This window comes from Cygnus atratus, chromosome Z (assembly GCF_013377495.2).
Source record: "Cygnus atratus isolate AKBS03 ecotype Queensland, Australia chromosome Z, CAtr_DNAZoo_HiC_assembly, whole genome shotgun sequence".
Taxonomy (NCBI): domain Eukaryota; kingdom Metazoa; phylum Chordata; class Aves; order Anseriformes; family Anatidae; genus Cygnus; species Cygnus atratus.
In genome coordinates, this window is record NC_066396.1 from 30,703,447 (window position 1) to 30,718,357 (window position 14,911).

A 14,911-nucleotide genomic window follows, 5' to 3' on the forward strand; every position below is an offset into this window, starting at 1 on the left:
CTCTCTATGTCTGTAAGTCATCAGACCTAATTTGAAACATACTCCTAAACTGCACCAGTTCATGTGGACATTCACTGATCTGCTTGGCCATGTACTGCTCAACTCCTCATACAGCTGAAACTATGGTGATTTAGCAGTGACTAGTCAGTAGTCACTCATGGGGTTTTTAGCAGTGACTAGTCAGTAGTCAGTCATGGGGTTTGTTGTGGTTTAGCCCGGCTGGCAGCCAAACACCACACAGCCGTTCGCTCACCCTCCCCCCTCCCTCTCCGGGATGGGGGAGAGAAACGGGAAAGTGAAGCCTGTGAGTTGAGATAACGACAGTTTATTAAGACAGGGAAAATAATAACAATAATAATAATAATAATAATAATAATAGTAATAATGTGTACAAAGTGATGCACAATGCAATTGCTCACCACCCGTTGACCGATGCCCAGCCTATCCCCGAGCAGCCGGCCCCCCACCCCGGCTAGCCACCCCTATATATTGTTCAGCATGACGTCAGATGGTATGGAATACCCCTTTGGCCAGTTTGGGTCAGCTGTCCTGGGTCTGTCCCCTCCCAGATCCTGCTGCACCCCCAGCCTGCTCGCTAGCAGGACAGAGCGAGAAGCTGAAAAGTCCTTGGCTTGGTGTAAGCATTGCTCTACAACAATTAAAACATCAGCATGTTATCAGCGCTCTTCTCATCCTAATCCAAAACATAGCACCCTGCCAGCTACTAGGAGGAAAATTAACTCTGTCCTACCTGAAACCAGGACAGGTTTTTCATCTGAAATCTGTAAGACTTTTTCACTGTGAATTTCGTAGTAAAGGAGCCAAACTGTACTTCACCACAATATTACTGATGAAATTAGAGTAGTAAGAGGTAGTATGACAGTTATTAATAGCAACATTTCATCCAGAAAAGGAAAGGAGTATAAAGTGGTACAAACCTTTGACAGTTTTTTAAAAGGCTTACACAGTAAAACTGGTATGCAATTTTTCTTCTGATTGTATAGTTACATGTTAAGGTTCAGTTTTAACCACATGAAAGTAACCATCATATAAATAGCTAACAATTTACACAACTCTTACCATCTTAAATTTTGGTTTAAAAACAGAATTCTCACTCATGTTTATGCTTTCGCTACATTAAAGAAAATGAAGCCTTCAAGATAAGAGGTCTACTATGTCCTGCTAGATTGCATATCAATATGCAAGATGTGAATTTTGAGATGACACAGGGGAATAGAGCAAGGGAAGTTTGTGCATTACCTTGTTGTGTTCTTTTCTTACAGAATGCTTTTTTCATCAGAATAACAATTCTCCTTTCTTTCTAGTTCCTTTCTCCTTGTCCCCCCCCCCCCCCCCCCTTTTTTAAATCCTGTTAAACACTGAAAAATATGTAGAATGAACATGAACAGGATGCATAAATACTTTTATTTAAATTATGATATGACTGGATCTGGATCAGATTGATCAGAAAATTAGATTCTGACCTTGGATATATCAAATGAGATAAATTAAACGGTAGTAATTTGCTTCATCTATGTTTCTCTATTTTCCTTATAATTAGTGTTATTCTGTCAGGACGTCCTGAAAGGAATGTGCACAGTGCAAAACTACACATGTAAATTAATACCATATCTTACTCCTTTTAGGTGAAAATGATTTAATTGGGACCAGTTGATGTTTGCGTAAGTATAATATTTTATATTGTTATTTAATAAAAGGCCAGATCTAATACTTATTTATTGAACACATTCTTAAACTGAATAACTTTGACTGTGTATTCGAGGAAAAATAACTTAATGGAGGCAGGCTGAAAGCTTGCACTTGAACAAATTTTTGCTCTTGTGTTCCAATAAGCTGCCTGCATTTTTTTTATTTGTTATGTTATATTATGTTATGTTTTGTTTTATTATTTTATTTTATTTTATTTTATTTTATTTTATTTTTTTGTTGGAAGTTATATGTATATATGCATATATATATATATATTATTTTTTTTTTCCTCCATCTCAGGAACATCCTCTGTGCCCCAATTTGCCATGAACAGGCTCTTACATGGTAGTTCATGTGTGTTGCATTCAGTAGTAAATGTGTTGAAGTTGTAAAAGTAACACTAATATAAATTATTCAAGTGGCCCCTTGATTCAACTCGAGTTTTGCTGGTGGTTGGTTTATGGAGCTCAGTTGTCAAGGCAGGAATTTGAAGGCAGTCATTTATTGAGCATCAGGAATACCACAGAGGCTGAAAGAAGAGCTAACAAGAACAGGCAGATATTTAGAACCCTGAATCTGTGTCTGGATATTTTCTTAAATGTGCATGTGCAGCAAATGTCATTGAGTGCAGTCAAACACGCAGCTCTCTGCTCCTCCAGCTCTTTTCCCTTCAGTAACAACAGTCTAAGAGTCACAACAAAGAAGCCAAAACAAAATATACTGTATCATTCTGGATAGGTTTTACTGCCATTGTCAAATTCTTAGAGAGTAAAAAAAAAACGGGAAGATGCTTGGCCTTGCTCCTGAAGCAAGTGAATACAGATACATGGTTGTGATTACAATAGTGGGAGTGGTTATTGATAGCTTCTCATCAGTATGGAAAACCTTTTCGGAAGAGGTACATCAGGATTCTGTTGTGGTTGCAGGCATGTTCATTTCATCAATGATTTCACTGGGGATTGAATGACAGAATAGAGAGCATTTGTATGAAATATATAATGGCACTTTGCTGGGAGAGTTTTCAAGCACTGTGCAGGATATGTTCAGAATCCACCAAAACACTGCAGTGGAAGTGTTTCAATAAATGCAGTTGAAAAGCAACAAATTGTCATGGTAAGATTGTATTTGATGAACAGTTGTAAACACACTCAGTACAAAATTGCTGACCTATTAACTGTGGTGTATAATTTACTGTTTAAAAAGATCCAGAGACCAAAGCATATATAGTGTCAAAGCTGAAGCTGTTTTTTTTTTTTTTTTTTTTTTTACATAGAGTTTTACAGCAGGTCTGGGTACAGCAGGTAAGTATGTTTGCCTTCCATACAGAGTAAACTGGAAGAAGCAGACATACAAAGACAATAATACATGTGAATATATGTGAACACAACAGGAAAGATTCAGACTGGCTTCTGCAGAATGAAGGTATGCTTTGCAAGTAGCTTAGACTTCATTACAGCAACCAGTGGTTACATGGATGAACAAGATCTTGTGGCTGTTTTGTCTTTGTCTTGGGCTTTCAAGAATGCTTTTGGTTATCTCTCACCAAAGGGACTCAGAGATGCTAACCTAACATAGAGCCAAAGAGGAAGCACTGCCTTTACTGGTTATCATAATAAATAATTAAATAAATAATTAAATGAATAAAAATAAAAATAAACCAAGAAGAAATAACTATTAGGTGTTGTAGTGTTCACTAATTGAGTTCAAGGCTTGTCTTGGTTGAGGCACATGTTCATATATTCACCAAAATTGTAGGGAAATGGATAGATAGAAAGATAGATAGATAGTGAGGTTAAAAATATTTGTGGTGATATAAAATTATTCAGAGCAATAAAATGAAAGCTGACTGCAAAGTGCTGCAGAAGGATGTCACAATACTGAGTGACTTGGCAATAAAGTGAAAGACAAATTCAGTGCTAAGAAAGTAATGTATCTGGGAAAAAACACTATCTGTATGTTCACATTGTGTATATATATCCAGTGATGGGCTGTAAATGAACTATTACTATTCAGAAGGAAGATTGTAGAAGCATTGTGGTTATTTATATGAAAACATCAGCTTAATGCCGAGAGACAGTCAAAAAGGAAAATCAACTGTTAGGAATTATTATGGAAGAAAATTAGAGCAAACCAGAAAACATTATTATGCCCCAAGTCCAAGATGTGCTTATATCATTAATACTGAGCACAACTCCCGTTACAGCACTTCAAAAAGGACACAACAGAACTAGAAAGAGAAAAAGATGACAATGATGTTCCATTCGTTTCCACACGAGGATAGATTAAACAGACCAGACTTTACTCTGGGAGGAAAAATGACTGGAGGTACTAGATAAATCCAAGAATTATGAGGAGAAAATGAACAAGGACTGATTAGTCACACTTTCCCACAATAGAATGAAGATGGAGAAAATGACATTATTTGGCAGTATGTTTACAACAAATGAGTTTTTTGCTTCCCTACACAGTATGTAATGACACTATAAGATTTATTGTCAGGAAAGATGTGTTCAGAAAGTAAGCGTTCAAACAATAACAGTCCACCAGGCACTCTTACACTCAAGTATGGAAGCTGCTTGGTTTCTGGTTGCTAAAAGCTGAAAAATTGTGGTAGTGGAAATTTTATAATTTGCTACAAGCACCACCTCCAAACTGTCATCAGCTGGAGAGAGGGTTCTGTGCTGTTCAGGCTTCTGAACCACACACATCTGAACCAAATACTTCTGAATCACAGGCGCACACAAAAAAAACATTTGGATGGCTTGGCTCAGAGGGTCCTAATTAAGGGTTATGTTGTACCTGGAGGGGGGTAACAACTGGGGTTCTGCATGGCGTGTTCTAGGATCTGTCCTGTTTGACATCTCTATCAGTGACCCGGAGGAGAGGATTGAGGACACCAAGTTTGCAGATGACAGCAAAGGGGACCAAATGGCTGCTCTACATTTCAGGAGGAGCTGGACAGGGGACAGGCAGAGGCTGAGAGTGATTCCATGAAATTCAGCAAGGACAAGGCTGAGCCCTGCCCCAGGACGCAGACTGGGGCTGGTGGGGCTGGGGAGCAGCTCTGGGGGGATCTCCAGTCCTCGGCCCTGTGGGCAGCGATTTGGGCAGGGGCTAGGAGTCCTCCTCAGGTCACCACCAGCTTGAATTACCATATGAATTTATGAGCATACCCTATGATTTGATCCTGCATAGCTATTTGTAAGTTCTCTTCTGCTTTCTGTTTTCATATCTGTAACATGCTATACTGCAGTTCTTGACTTCTGTGATGAAAACTGTTTGTGGAATTTTTTCTTGTTCTTCAACAGCCTAACTGGAGAGATCTTAGTAAGTTCTAATTCTATGTCTGATTTAGTGTTTCTGTAATTCAGGAAATCAGACTTTGCCTCTGTGCAGGAATTAAGAAGGAGAAAAATATTGAAAGCTATTTTACAGAAGGAGAGACAAAGGTACCCAAAATACATTAGATCATGGGGCAAAAAACTTAATCAGTTTTGGAAGCTGTTTTGTAGCTGCTGCCTAAGCCTGTCAGAAGCTGGGAGACTTTCTCCTAATCAGCAGTGTGGCCCAAGAAACAGAGAAGAGTCTGCTGGAATTTCTGGATCCTTCTGGTTGGAATAATTCATATTTGCACATAGAAATAAGTGTCATTAAAAGCTGCTAGTGGAAGAAATCTCTCCCTCTGCCTTTTTGGAGACTGCATGACTCTTGCTCTCTTAGAGGAGATGTTTATGGGACAACAACATAGAAGAACATTGTTAATGTTTTTGAAGAATATTTTTAATGTGTAAATCATTCCTTACTTACTGAGAAGGCTAGTCATTGAGAGTGATTTTGGAGGATACAGCTCTGAAATTTGTAGCTCTATATAATTTATACTTCTAGAATACTCTAATCTCAATTTTTAATTTTTAAAACTTATATCCACTTTTCTTTGTGTATAAACTCAATTTCCTGTAGGCTAGGCATCAGAACTGAAATACACTACAGAAAGGTGAGAAGAGCCAAGGGTCTAGTTTCAATTCATACTAACTGACATCTTTTCTGAGAATCCTTTGTACTTGTGAAACAGCGTAAAAATGAGAATTAGTTTTATGGCTTGTGAAGAGTCCTGAAACGCAGCAACTTCTTTTTACTTAACTGAGGCATTCTTAAGTGTATAAGTTTAAAAAGAACCCCTCTCTGTAGCCTCTCCCATTACATCATTATAATGGCATTACAGACTAAAAATGTGCTGATGTTTTTCCCTACCCTTTCCTTATGATATCTGAACTGTAAGACCAAAACAGAGTTTATTTAGAAATCATGTGTAGTACTAATATTCAATATTTAACCAAGATATTTTTTCTGTCTGTCACCCTTTATATTCAGTAATCATGAAAATTAAAAAACTTGGTTTGTTCTGAAAAAGGATTTAGATAATGTCAGAAAAAAAAAACCAACATCAACACAACCAAATAATTTGTTTAAATTTTACTCTTCAGATAGGTGAATTTATTTCTGTTCATATAAAGTGTGAGAGACTGTGATGTAAAAGTGGTCTAAAACATGCAAGGGGACTACAGCATTGAATTGACTCAAATGACATGGTCAATATTCGTCATGAAACACAGCATTCTCCCAAATACATTCAGCATACATTATGAGTAGCTCGCTTAATTTAAAACTTGCTGGAGTCTGTTTGAATATATGCTCCAGATTTGTGAACATTTGCTCATTTGTTAGTGGATGCATCTACAGTAGTGCCAGATGCTTAGCTATGGGGGACACTCTGAGCAGCATTTGCTGAGACATATTAACCTCCAGCAAGGACCAAGAATTGTAAATATCTATCTTGGGTCAGGGACCAAGTTGCTCTGAAAGTCTAGTAAGTCTAAAGAATTTGCCTTCTTTGTTTGATTTGCTAAGTAAATCCCTTTACAGCCTTTATATTATTTCAGATTCAATCTCAAAACATCGTGAAGCGATCTACTTTTTCTCAGTCTCTCTTCTTAGAATATGGCTCCAGGTGCTTTAGATGTTCTTTGGGATTACGAGGGTGTTAGCTTTTGTGTTTCTTTACCACACAATAAAAATAAAGACTGGATGAGCATAGAGGGTTGAAAGGAAATTCTGGAGAATTTTAGACACCAGATAGGAGTGATACTTCAAGTCCGCAGACTAAATGTACAGATCTGTGTCCATGTTCTTAAAAGAAGTGGTATTTAGAATCCATTTATATATATACATATATATGATCAAAGAAATGACAATGGAACTAATGAACTCTAAGCACATTTGAAAGTGTAACCCCAACACTTGACAACCTGCCCTTAAAAGTTAAGAATATACAAATCACAGTGCATCTCTGCCTGCTTTTTTTCCCCAAGTAGTATTTTACCGAAAACTGACTGATTTGGTTCCATACCTGAATGAATCACAGGAATGCCGAGGCTAGTTTTTCAAAGCTTTCATTAAGATTGTTAATGATGACAATATAGAGTAGAGCCAAATTTTGCAATTCCTTGAGACTGAGAGTGATTACAGAGGCATTGCTGTCAGAAAACTCAGGTTCAAATTTACTTAGGAAGAAGGGGATGGGAGCCTCTTCTACCTTGCTTTCTATATCAGGGTTTGATTTTTTTTTTTTTTTGTCATATCTGTGCATTTTGATTACACTTGGGTCTTTAACCATATTTAATGATGAGATTTCATTTTATTCCTTCTTACTTTCAAGCCCTGGCTTCTGTGCATTAACATGTTGCTGCTGTTGCACAGGATTGTCATATTTATGTTTCTTCCTTGAAATTACATGATGGTTGAAGTCTTTTATGCTGTACCTGACCTTTGAATTCCAGAGCTCAAATCCTCATTACAATTTCTATGGTTCATGGATTACTAATCATGAGTGATAAGGAAGTGGGAATGCTGGGTTTCGTATCACAACACTGTGGGAAAATGTTCAGACTGAATCAGAAATGTTTCTCTATTCTAGATGAAATACTGATACTAATATTTTTGTTGAAGATTAGAAAATCGTAACATCAAGCCTGTGTTTACAGTGACTAGTCACCTACATGAGAACAGTGACTAGTCACCTACATGAGTAGCTAGTTTTATTTTATTTACTTATTTTTAAATAGCACTGTGCAAGTGTTCAGAGTGCTGAGAGACCAGCCTTTCCAACAGCTGTTTTGCTTTCTAATATTGACTTGAAATAACGTGGTCACAGTAAAACAAGCTTTCAAAAGATGAAAACCCAAAAGGGACAAGGTTTATTTTTCTATTCTGATAAGTTTCATGTGATTGACTCCCAGCCTCTTAGGAAGAAGAGGTTTGCAGCAATTGCTGCAGACTACAATAATAAAAACTATTCTTACCTAATTTCCTAAAGCTCCTTTAAAGTCTTTTTCCAATTAGTCTGCAACTGTTATAGGGATTTTTAATCTAAATTAGAAAAAGTAATCAAGGCAGGATGACTCTGCTCAGCCCTTAGGGAAGATTATCCATATTCAGCCCCTACTAATGGCCTATTGCAACCTGATATATTGGCAGTCATCCAGCCTGTGTAGCAGTGCTAATGGATGCTCAGGCCTTGAGTCCTCAAAACAACTTTCCTTTAAAATAAAAGAGCATGTTTTGTTTGACATGTTTCTTTTCTCTCTTTTTATTTCCCTTATATTCTTGGAGTGATTTTTACCACACTGTGTGATTGCTGCCAAAACGCAAACTTGAAACTGTCAGGGGAAAGGGAGGTATTCAGCTGTGTTACAGGCAATTTATACTCCTGTGCAACAAATACTCCCCACCTCTCTTCAATCCATCCCGTTCAATGCAAGTTTATAAATTGCTTAAAGTCCAGGAAATGAGGATGACTAGGAATAATTTCTTACTGTTGTGTGCAAAGTGACAAATACATCTCATATCCAGAGCTATGTCACTGATAGATGAAGGGAGGCTAAAAATGCTTAGGAAGGCAGGTTCTGGCAATTCTGGATGTACTGAGTTCAAACATTTGGGTACATCTTTCCAGTGAGAGCTCCAGAGAGTCATCGTGCCTCAGGCAGAAACAGCTTCCTCAGAGCTATTTCAGGAATTCCCATGAAGTCAGATTTTCTTGCCTATGTATAGAGTCTTAGACCTTTTTGAGAAGTAAATAAGGCTGTGGGAATTAAACTTTCTTATTAGGTCATCAATTCATAGAAGAAATTACTCTGTTGGCTTTAAAATAGCTCATGAAGGGGCTTTCTCCTTGCTGGGCAGTTTGGGGCAGTCTGGCTCCTGAAGGGTAATGAATAAAGTAAGCATATGTAGACAAGGTTTACTGATTAGGCTTTGGGGACTTTTGCCTGCACAGCTTGCTGGCCAGATTCACTTCTCTCCTAGGAACACTAGCAGACTAGTTTAAGTAACATTGAGAAAAAGACATCCCTGGACTGGGGAAATGTAGCTGTCTGCCCTGTAATCACATATATTTGCTTACGGAGGAGAACCCACCCCTCTGTCGTGATATTCCAGATGTTGTAGTTTGTGACGGCTGTTCATGTTTGCCTGCTCACTGCTGGGTTATCAAATCATCACTCTGGTCATTTGGGTGCAATAATTACTTTCACATTTTCTTCCAGCTCTTCTTCCAGACTTCCTCAGAGTATTTCTGTTCCCCCTGCATTTGTTTCACAGAAGCAAAACTCATACTGGCACTTGAATAACGCTACCAGAATTCACCCACTGCCATTTCTTGCATGCCACTGTCTTTAGAGAGAGAATGGTCCTGAAGAGTGATCAAGATCTGGTTAATTACTTTTTTTCTCCTCTGTCCATAAACTTTGTTTTGCAGCAATAGTAAATAATACTGCATCATGGCTCAGAAAAGGAAAGGAGATGAAGTGTTTCAGTGAAAGTCAAAATGATGTACACACATTTATTCCCTCATCTGGGATGCACTGAGGTATTGATGGAATTTCTGATAATTTTCTTGCCTGATTATTTTTCTGCATGTTACATGAAATGGTTCATTTGTCTAGTTAGTGCCTACTTTGTGTAGCATACAATAAGGTTAGGACTTCTTTTGATTAAACTGAGTATATACGTCCAAGTCAACAAAAATACAACTCTTCTAAAAATATACATGTTTCTCATATGTCATCACTGCTTGGGATGCCAGGAAAATGTAATTCATATGCAAGTGTAATAAAATGGAAAAATCATCAGTGTTCTTGTAAATCTTTTTTTTTTTTTTCCTTGCTCTTTCTAGAGATTCCAGCAATTTTTAAAAATATGCACTGTCTTTGCAATTTTGCTGCCAGAAAACGAAAAGCTAGTTCATTCTGTAATAGGACCCTGTAATGTGGCTGCCTTATACTCAGCTTTTATATTACTCAATACTGTTTGAAGTGTTTCCAAGGTGACATCTAGCACACCCTGGCTTAGTAAAGTATTTAATTAGTATAATGACTAACCAATATGATGAGGGGTAAAAATCCTTTCTGGGTCATGTCAGGAGAGAAACTTACCCTGAACTATAACTCAACTGTTTTAAGCAAAGTGCTCCTTTAATAGAGGCACTGTTTTTCGTCATAAGCACTTGACCTTTTTATGTATCTTGATTATTTTTTTTAAGGAAAAAAAGATTATTTGAGGATGTATTTGTTGGAGAGATGTTGTTCCTTATAGTCTTTATCATACTCTTTTTTTTTTTTTTCCCGTCTGTATGCATATGTCTTTTGTTCGTCTGGGAAGATATTGCTTGTCTTTTTGTTATATGAGGATATATTATAAGAAATGGTATGTAAGCTTTTGTTTTCCTTGTAGAAGATGACAAATATTGCCAGGGACTCAATAGGTGGCACTCTTACCTCTGAGCTGTGCTCATGTAACTCTGTTACACAGAGAGAGAGAGAACACAAAAAAAGCCCAAACAAACAAGAGGTAGATATTAAAAAGTGAATGTTATAACAGGGCTGATCAGATTCTGAAATTAGGTGTTTTTTTTTTTTTTTCTCATAGTTTGCGGCATTCTGTTAGCTGTCTTGAAGGGTATTATTCAGTAACCATTTTAGAAACGAGAAACCAACATAAAACATAGGAATACATCTATGACTAAAAATACAAATAACGTTCTTATTTGTATTCAAAGACAATACAGAAAAAAGCATCTCTTATGGCAGCCTCCCTGAGCAACAACTCCATACCCACAGCACCATCGGTGGACCTGGACTGTCACGCTGGAGGATTTGAATACTCCTGAGAACTCTGTTATTTCATTCTCACCAAGGCTTAGAAAAGTAATTCCAAAATGAAGAGAAACAAATATTAGACTATTTTCTGGTACCGTGGCAGGAAGTGGCAAAACCTAGTCCAGTTGTGTAGTGTTAGACTTGATTAAGGCTCAGGAAAATCTTCAGACTTCAGTGTGTTTATTCTAGTAGAAAAATTCCCAGTAACTTTAATGGATTTTGGATTGTGCCCTAGCTTTCTGGTTGTTATATGATATCTCAGGAGAGATTTCATAATGTTTAGAGATTAGCAAACTTTGGCTAACCAGTAGTGATGCTCTACTATTTAGAACCAGGAGTCAGGAGATCTGGTTTTGTCTTAAGTCTGTACCAGAAGGCTGGCAGATTATTCAACCTCCCTGTCTTGTTATCTATGTTAGCAAAATGGGGATAATAATCCCATTACCATCTCCCGTTCTTACTCACCCAAGGTGCTATGAGAATTCTCAAATGATTTGAGACCCTCTGAGACAACTCTGTGAGTGAAATGCCTTGTTTTATTTTATTATTCAATACATTATATCTGCGGCTCCCATTTGGTTCCCATTTTGGAACTTTCTGTAAGAGGAATTATTACTGAGAGCTTCAGAGATCTATTAAATCACACAAAGCTTTAGGAAAAAAAAAGAAAAAAAAACAGAAAGAAAAAATAAAAAAACAAAAACAAAAACAAGCCAAGCCTTCCATCTAAATAGAGAAAATTTTCATATTTTTTTCTGCCAAAAGCCCACATACGTCTTTACTGAAATCTATATACAATTAACATCAGAGAGATCCCTATTTCCTCTAACAGGTCTCTGGGTTTCAGTCATTTTTGCTACATTTTCAGATCGCTTTTCTTTAATATAGTGTAAGGGTTAGTTGTTCTGTTAGGAGATATGAACCAAAGCTTTCACTTGTGAGTTGCAGATTGTGGATGAAACAGATCAAGATATATTTAAATAAATAAACAGACGGAGACCTGTCTGCTGATTTCATGGCATATGACATAGTGCATGTAGGTCTTCTAGCAGGCATTTTTTCCAACTTTTATTAAATTTCAACTATAGCACATACTGCACACATTGTTTCTTTCTTTTTTTTTTTTTCTTCCAACAATAAACTCCACAGAAGCTTGGGAAGAAAGAACACTGTAATTCTCAGGAGGTTGTAGTGCACTACGTATATGCTTTGCCAATTTCTTATAGTGGATGTTTTTCTAAAACCTTTGAACTGTAACTTCATTCTAACAAGAGGGAAAATATCTTGTTTAATCAATAAGACATGGCAGGGCATGAATAAGTGCATATTTGTGATCAAAGCTGCTTGTCCTAAATGAACATCCTCTGGTACAATTTAAACAGTGAAAAGTCTGAATAGGAGAATGCAATTTTATTATAAAATGTTACTTTTTGTCAAAGAATTTGCATAATGTTAATTAAATGAACAGGCTAATAAGCTCTGAGTAGTGAATTCTGCTGTTTTACATTCTAGTCAATTAGATCATTCATTTTTTTTTCAGACATTCTTTATTATGTAGGCTAAATGGCTATATAATTTTATTATTTTTTTTCTCCCTATTTTAGCAGAAAAACAGAAATAGCAGTAAACAGAAAATTAAATAATTGTCAAAATAATTAATGGGATCATTTGCTTACCAACCCTAATAATTAAAACAACATCAAAATAAGTGGATTATATGACACAAGAAACACTGCCCAAACAAGAATTTTTACTGCTGATGAGAGACTCACTTCTTCATTCCTTTCAAACATTTAAATTCTGCTAGATATTCTGGGTGTCTTCAAATGAAATATGAGCTACTAAATGCTTATGCAGAAATATACTGAAATGATATCTTCCTTTTGTGCGTGAAAAGTTGTTTGTTTCTCTTCTGTGTTTGCTGGTGTGTCTTCTCTAGCTGTGTGACAAATCTCTCCTGGTATACCCAGAACAGGACTGAAGATGACTACTGAGAACTATCTCTAACTTTTTGGTAAAGTGTAGGAGTAGACTGGAGCAAGGATGAAACAGGAGTCCCATCAGTCCCTCCCTCTGAAAATGTATTTAGAATTGAAAACTGAAGGTGCAATATGTATAAACCAAGGTGTATTGAGAGTGTGATAAGAAATTTTAATGTTTAGAAATATTTTTACTGTTTAGAAATACTTTGTGAGTGGGGATGAATATACTTTCTCCATGTATGAAAAATCACAGGAACAGCAGGAATTTTGGGGATCAAAAAAAAAAAAAAAAAAAGAAAAAGGAGGAGTACACCACAAAACAGATCATGAAAAACATTTATTAGTCTGCATTCAAGAGAAGAATAGCTCTCCTCTACTACAAATGTAAAAATGTCTTAGGGAGAATTTCCTTGGATTGCTTAAGACAGCTTTTCTGAACTATTAAAGAATATAACTCATGCTTTAAACAGGGAATGTAGACTACCATTTTTTGGGGATATGTTCTGATGTTGCACACCTGATGAAGGTAACTGTGTCTTTTTCGTGTTCCCAAACATCAATAGCAGAAATGACATGTCTGGGGCATGGATGTGAATGTATCAGTGAGGTAGAGGATTTTAGCAAAATGCTGGAGACCTGATCCTCCTGAATTTAAATTGTCTCTAATTAACTTACTTTTCATGATGTATGTCTGATTTAGAAAGCCACAAAAACGTTTTGGACAGCCTCTCTTTTCCTTTAGAACCCAAACATAATTGTACCTGGTGAAACATAAGGATTTTATGCAGCAGGAAGAAGGATTCTTATTTTCCTTGATTCACAGAAAAAAATGGATAGAGAGTTTTCAAAGAATAGCATTCTACTATTTTAAAATATACAGTTTTGTTGTAATTTGTTTCACTGTAAGCATTTTTTTCCAGTGAAGTTCTCACTATTGGCACTCATGATCCAGGCTCAAAACAAAGAAAATAAAAATATAAAAGACAGTCCTTGAGCTGTAGGAAGAGCTAATCCAGCCCTCAATGGGAAATCGTTTCCCTTGTTTCTTTATTGAATTTACTAGATAAAAGTATTTTGCAAATGAACAATACTGTGGAAAAACCCTGTGGACATTCACAATGGCCTCTCAGCTGCAACAGAATATATACACAAGACATTTTAAAACCTAAGAACCTCTGTGCCCAGAAAACAGGAGTTGTGCTCGTATCTCATGTTCTAGTCCTGTTATCAAATGTGCTTCTCATTATCTTCACTCTGCTATTTTTGTGTTTGTTGCAAGCACATATACCTAGGGACAAAATTCAGCTTTGGGAGCACCTTTAAATGCAGTTTCCATCACTTTTTGCAATCACTTAGCTCCCTTCACCATTCTACAAGAAAATAGTTTAAGAAATACTGTTTTTACAGTCTCACCATGATAGTCTTTAACCAAGAAGTCAACTTTGTTGTTTCAGCATTTAAATATAACATTCTTACTTTCAACATATACAAGGACAACCGCTGTACCCTTCAGAATTATTTTGCAGACCTTCTTAAGAACAAGACAAGTACCTGACCTGAAAGAGTATTTTAACATTTTTTTCTTTGTAGATCTTTTATTTTTCTGAAGATCTTTTTTCTTCTATCTAAATCCATCAAACAAACATAAAATAACATCTGATCCATGCACACACATTTATTAATTCAGAAGCTTTCTGTGCCCTTACAGCTTCACATCCACTGGTGTTGTTCTCTCCAGGATATGCATATTTTGATGGATTATTTAAATGAGAGGCAGTATCTCCCTGTATTTGTGACTATATTTCAGTCAGAACACAGAGAAAATTTGTTTTAAAAGACCTGTGGCTTCAACAGGTGCTCTTCAACTAGGCTCTGGTGTACTCTAATGTTATAGTTAGTGTCAGCAGACAGAGATTTTTGGAAAGCAGTATTTAAAGTGTTCAAATAACAAACTGTTTGATTTTATATATATTGCCCTACTTCCTGCCATTTTTGAAATGAGCT

At 36.6% G+C, this 14,911-nt stretch overlaps 1 long non-coding RNA gene across 1 annotated transcript; it reads left to right on the plus strand.

The window, feature by feature from the left end:
- Positions 1-411: 411 nt before the first annotated feature.
- On the plus strand, positions 412-12,700 carry LOC118258719 (uncharacterized). The gene is made up of 5 exons (XR_004781874.2): positions 412-784; positions 1,647-1,682; positions 2,984-3,132; positions 9,527-9,637; positions 10,826-12,700. It is a non-coding gene; the product is annotated as an uncharacterized LOC118258719 (long non-coding RNA).
- The last annotated feature ends 2,211 nt before the right edge of the window (positions 12,701-14,911 follow it).